General features: G+C 47.9%; 1 long non-coding RNA gene across 1 annotated transcript; it reads left to right on the forward strand.

Moving 5' to 3' along the window:
- The first annotated feature begins 3,734 nt into the window (after window positions 1-3,734).
- Window positions 3,735-4,429, forward strand: LOC120247567. Its single transcript, XR_005532352.1, has 3 exons — window positions 3,735-3,788; window positions 4,033-4,218; window positions 4,366-4,429. It is a non-coding gene; the product is annotated as an uncharacterized LOC120247567 (long non-coding RNA).
- Window positions 4,430-4,862: the final 433 nt, after the last annotated feature.

Below are 4,862 nucleotides of genomic sequence, written 5' to 3' on the forward strand. Positions count from 1 at the left end.
GATCTCACGGTTTGTGGGTTCAAGCCCTGTACTGGGCTCTGTGCTGACAGCTCAGAGCTTGAAGTCTGTGTCTTCCTCTCTCTCTGCCCCTCCCCTGCTCACATACTCTTTCTCTTTCAAAGACAAATAAAACATTAAAAAAAATTTTTTTTTAAATAAAAGCAGGGGAGGGGAAGAGAGACAGGGAGTCACAGAATCCGAAGACAGTCTCCAGGCTCTGAGCTAGCTGTCAGCACAGAGCCGACGCGAGGCTCAAGCCCATGAACCGTGAGATCATGACCTGAGCCGAAGCCGGATGCTTAACCGACTGAGCCACCCAGGCGCCCCAATAAACATTTTAAAAAATTAAAAAAATAAGGGAGAAGAAGGCAAATATTGTCACAATTAATATTCCTGCCCAATCTGTCTTATTAGTAACAGCAGTATCAGAGGAGGCCAGCCCCCAAACCTGTTCAGGGCATCCCTGACCAACTGTATTTTGAGACTTTACTGATATGCAGAGATGTCAGGCACAGGTTTCCCTAGCTGTTGCTTCATGAGCTCCATATACGCCAGCTTGATACCCTGCAAACATAAGGCCTTTTCCTTGGGTCTTGGCCCATTCTCCACAATCCTAATCCCAGAGGAATTAATTTCTCATTTTGGGGTAATAGAATAGTTGTGGGAAGTGGGTGGAGTGGGAACTTCTAGAAATCACAGCTTTTATTGAATGCACTTTCTCTCATTTTCAGCCTACTCTTTCTGTTCACACTCTCGGATGTTGTATCCGGCAACGGGTAACCTGCTCTGTTGTGGGTCAACACAGCGAACGGCCGCGATCTTCCAGATGATGCCTGAACACTGCATCCTCCTTCCGGGGTAAACGAACTTGGAGGATAAAGTCTGGCTGGAAAACCCTACCCTTCCTGGAAGGAGAGGTGGGGGGAGGGGGGAGAACTACAACATGTCCCATGATCCTATTCTTCTCTCACATCTGGAGGAATCTGGGACCCATATGAGTCAGCTCCTGCCTCGTGAGGGGCCACAGAAGAGGAGAGAGACCAAGGGCAGGTGGACACTTGCCAGAGGCTGCCGGTAGCTCCAACGGCATGTCTCTCTCTGGCCTGTCCCTCTTGATTTCTAAATACATCAGTCACATGTACGGGCCTCCTCCTCCCCCCCCCAGGATGCGCTCTGGTCCTCACTAGGTTATTACTACCCTCCTCACTCCTATCCATCTCGGCCTTCAGGGCTCTTGCTGGCAACACCGTGGGGTTTCTCTGTGGTTCCTTCCAAGTCTGCTGGGCTAAGCGAGATGTCTTGGATTTATTAAAATCAGCCCCATATTGGAGCCAGATGCTGCACAGCAAATGATGTGGTCGGGATGAAGCGAAGAATCAAGCGGGGCAAACAAGGAGGCTCCGGCGACGAAGGACGGTCTTCCTGGGCCTTGCTGAAAAGCCTCCTGTATTGCTCCTTCTCTCCTCCCAAATCAAACATTTGCTGACGCGTTTTTGTAAACTTCCGCGTCTCACTCTGGGACCAGCAAGCCGATGTTTGTTGGGCTGCTGCTTCCAAGCCCTCTCTGTGGACGGGGCGAGGCGGACGGAACACTGGAGTCCTGCAAGTGTGAGGCCAAGGCCTTGCTGTAGGTCTCAGACCTCGTGGTGGCCACGGGGGGCGGGCTGGCCCTGGCAGAGCTGGCGGTCCAGCTAGTGGGGCAGAAGGAGCAGGCGGACACTCAAGGCTTTTCTCTTTCCTAATTGTAAGAGTTATATGAATAATCCTAACAGGGGCGCCTGGGGGGCTCAGTCAGGATGCGTTCGACTCTTGACTCTTGGTTTCCGCTCAGGTTGTGATCTCACGATTCACGGGTTTGAGCCCTGCGTCAGGCTTCGCGCTGACAGTGCACAGTCAGCTTGGGGTTCTCTCTCACCCTCTCTCTCTCTCTCTCTGTCCCTCCACTCATGCTGTCTCTCAAAAAAATTAAAAAACAAACAAAAAACATTAAAAAATAATCATAACAATAATTAGGATAATCATAGTAATGGTAATGATAAATCACTGTGAGAAATTGTATTATCATCTCATTTAAAGCTTCCCAACATCCCCTGAGCAGGTGCTTTGGCGTTATTATTATTATCGCCATGTGTCCTTGAATACAGAAATTCAGAGATGTCTCTGTGCACCAGGGATAGAATTGGGATTTGAACTTGGACAGCCTGATTCCAGAGGCAACACTCGTTTTTGTGTGCGTGTGTTTTTAAGATAGTGAGAGATAGAGAGAGAGAGCAGGGGAGGGGCAGAGAGAGAAAGAGAGAGAGGGAGTCCTAAGCAGACTCTACGCTATCAACGCAGAACCCTACAAGGGGCCCCATTGCACAGAACCCTGAGATCATGACCTGAGCTGAAATCAAGAGTCCGAAGCTTAAGCAACTGAGCCACCCAGGCGCCCCTAGAAGCTATACTCTTAAAGGTCAGGTGACAGGTGCAAGGGATACATGTTTGTTAAAGAAACTATGGAAAACTCAGGTAAGTAATTTACCATCCACAGTTGGCTTATGTGTTTCCAGTCATTTCTCTGTGCAAACACATTCACATTATAGAGAATATTTGCTGTAAATCGAGTCATATGGTACTTGCTGTTTTATACATTACTTTTGCCATGTAATTTTCCTAAACGTCTTTGTCATTAAAAAAAGTCTTCTGCGTGCTCATTTCAGCGGCTGCAGAGAACCCCATTCCATGTGCAACCACAGTTTATTTGACCAATTCTCTCCTATTCAACACTTAAGTGGTTTTCCGGGTTTTCACTATTATAAGCAATGCTTACCGTCCAACAACATTAAATCTTAGCATTCAGCCACAGTTATTTCCTTAAGATAAACTCCAGTACTGGATTTACTGGAGGAAAGGGTAAGAAAAAAGGTTAAGGTGTTTGATACCTATCACCAAACTTTCCTCCTCCAATCTCCCTTAGGATGAATGGATGTTTTTTCTACACCTTTTCCAGCACTGGGTTTTTACTATTTAAAACAAACATCGTTGCCGGGGTGCCAGGGTGGCTGGGTCCTTTGACTTCAGCTTTGGTCATGATTTCAGGGTTGATGAGGTTCAAGCCCAGGGTTGGGCTCTGTGCTGACATCACGGAGCCTGCTTGGGATTCTCTCTCCCTCTCTCTGTGTCCCTCCCTGACTTACATGTTTTCTCTCTCTCTCAAAATAAATAAACTTAAAAAAATAAAATAAAAAACATTGTTGTCAATTTAAGAGGTCAGCATTTTGGTTCACATTTCTTGGCTCTGCTGTTTGAGCTTTATTCTTGTGTGTTTGTTATGGGCTCGTGTCTGGAGGGGAACAGTGATCTTGCATCCGGGAGCCTTGCACGTGATGTTTCCCAGTGTGAGCTCCGTGCCATTGGCAGCAAAAGCCGAATTCTAGAGACTCTGGACCCACTGCCTCTTTCTTGTCTACATCAGGAGCCCACAAACGCTGTTCACGGAGGCAGATAACATCTGCAGGGATTGCCCAAGATCCCAGACAACTGAGCCAATCCATCCTGTCACCAAAGAGAGGGACGAGGGTGCTGACGGCCCTACACTCACAGATGTCCCCATGACTGTCTGGTGTGGCTATTATGAGTTCAAGCTCTGCAGTCAAGACCTGGGTCTGAAACCTGGAGGTGTTGTCCCCCACCTCCCCTACCCCCCACCCCCTCACCGCAAGCCTTTGTTCATTCAGCAGTAAAATGGGTGATAATCGAGTGCGCATTTCACAGGTTGGGAGGACCAGCCAATGAGATCATGCAAGGTAGGCACTGGGCACAGTGCTAGCAGAGAGTACATGCTCAATAAATCTTCATCATTATGATTCTCATTCAGTTGTGAGTATCTGGGGCAGAGGGAGGGCTTCAAGGGAGGTTTTTGAGTGAGAAACAATAATACAAATGTTCACTTGCTTGAAATGCTCATGGACACTCAATCAACCTTGTCATTTCTGCAAAGAGAACTCATTAGAAGTCCATTTTATTCTCTTTATTCCCATCTGCAACCAGGCCTGCCCAGGGGAGCTCAGTGACTAGAAGTTTTGGCAGGGGCCTGCATGAGCCACAGGACTGGGGTCTGGCCCCTCTGCTTCTGGGTCTGAGATAAAGTGCCCTGCAGGGTCCTGGACTCCTGAGAAGACCTGTATGCAGATATGGACTTGGTGACTTAGCACTATCAATGGCAGAAAGTTGCTGGTGAGTTACATTTGAGCTGGCAAGGCCCGGGCCACTTCAACTTGGACATTCCCATCAGTCATAGGCGGGGGGTTGGGGAGTACTGACGCAGACACGGGGTATTGATGGTGGGGTTTTATTTTTCTGACTCAGAATTTTTTGGTACAGATTGTTACAAAGCAAGCCTCATGGAAATTGTCAATGAATTTCTTTTGTTGGAAAGTATGAAAGTAAGTAATACCGGGGCACCTGGGTGGCTCAGTCAGTGAAGCTTCCGAGTCTTGGTTTCAGCTCAAATCCCAATCTTGTGGTTTGTGAGTTCAAGCCCTGCATCAGGCTCTGCTGACAGCATGGAGCCCGCTTGGGATTCTCTCTCTGCCTCTCTCTCTCTCTCTCTCTCTCTGCCTCTCCCTTGCTTGCTCTCTCTCTCAAAATAATAAAAAAATTTCTTTAAAAAGTATGTAACACTGTGTCTGCCCTGAAAAGTCTGACATGTGAAGTCTGTTCCCGTGTACTTTCAATTTCCTACCCTGCAGCGCTGCACAGGGTCTGGCACACGGTGGGCACACAGCCAGCTCTTGTCGGGCTCCACTGTTTCTATCTCAGCAACTTCCTTAAACCTTGCTGAGCCTCAGTTCCTTTATCTGTGAAATGGGGAGATAATT

This window comes from Hyaena hyaena, unplaced genomic scaffold, assembly GCF_003009895.1.
Source record: "Hyaena hyaena isolate Hyena2069 unplaced genomic scaffold, ASM300989v1 scaffold_531, whole genome shotgun sequence".
NCBI lineage: Eukaryota > Metazoa > Chordata > Mammalia > Carnivora > Hyaenidae > Hyaena > Hyaena hyaena.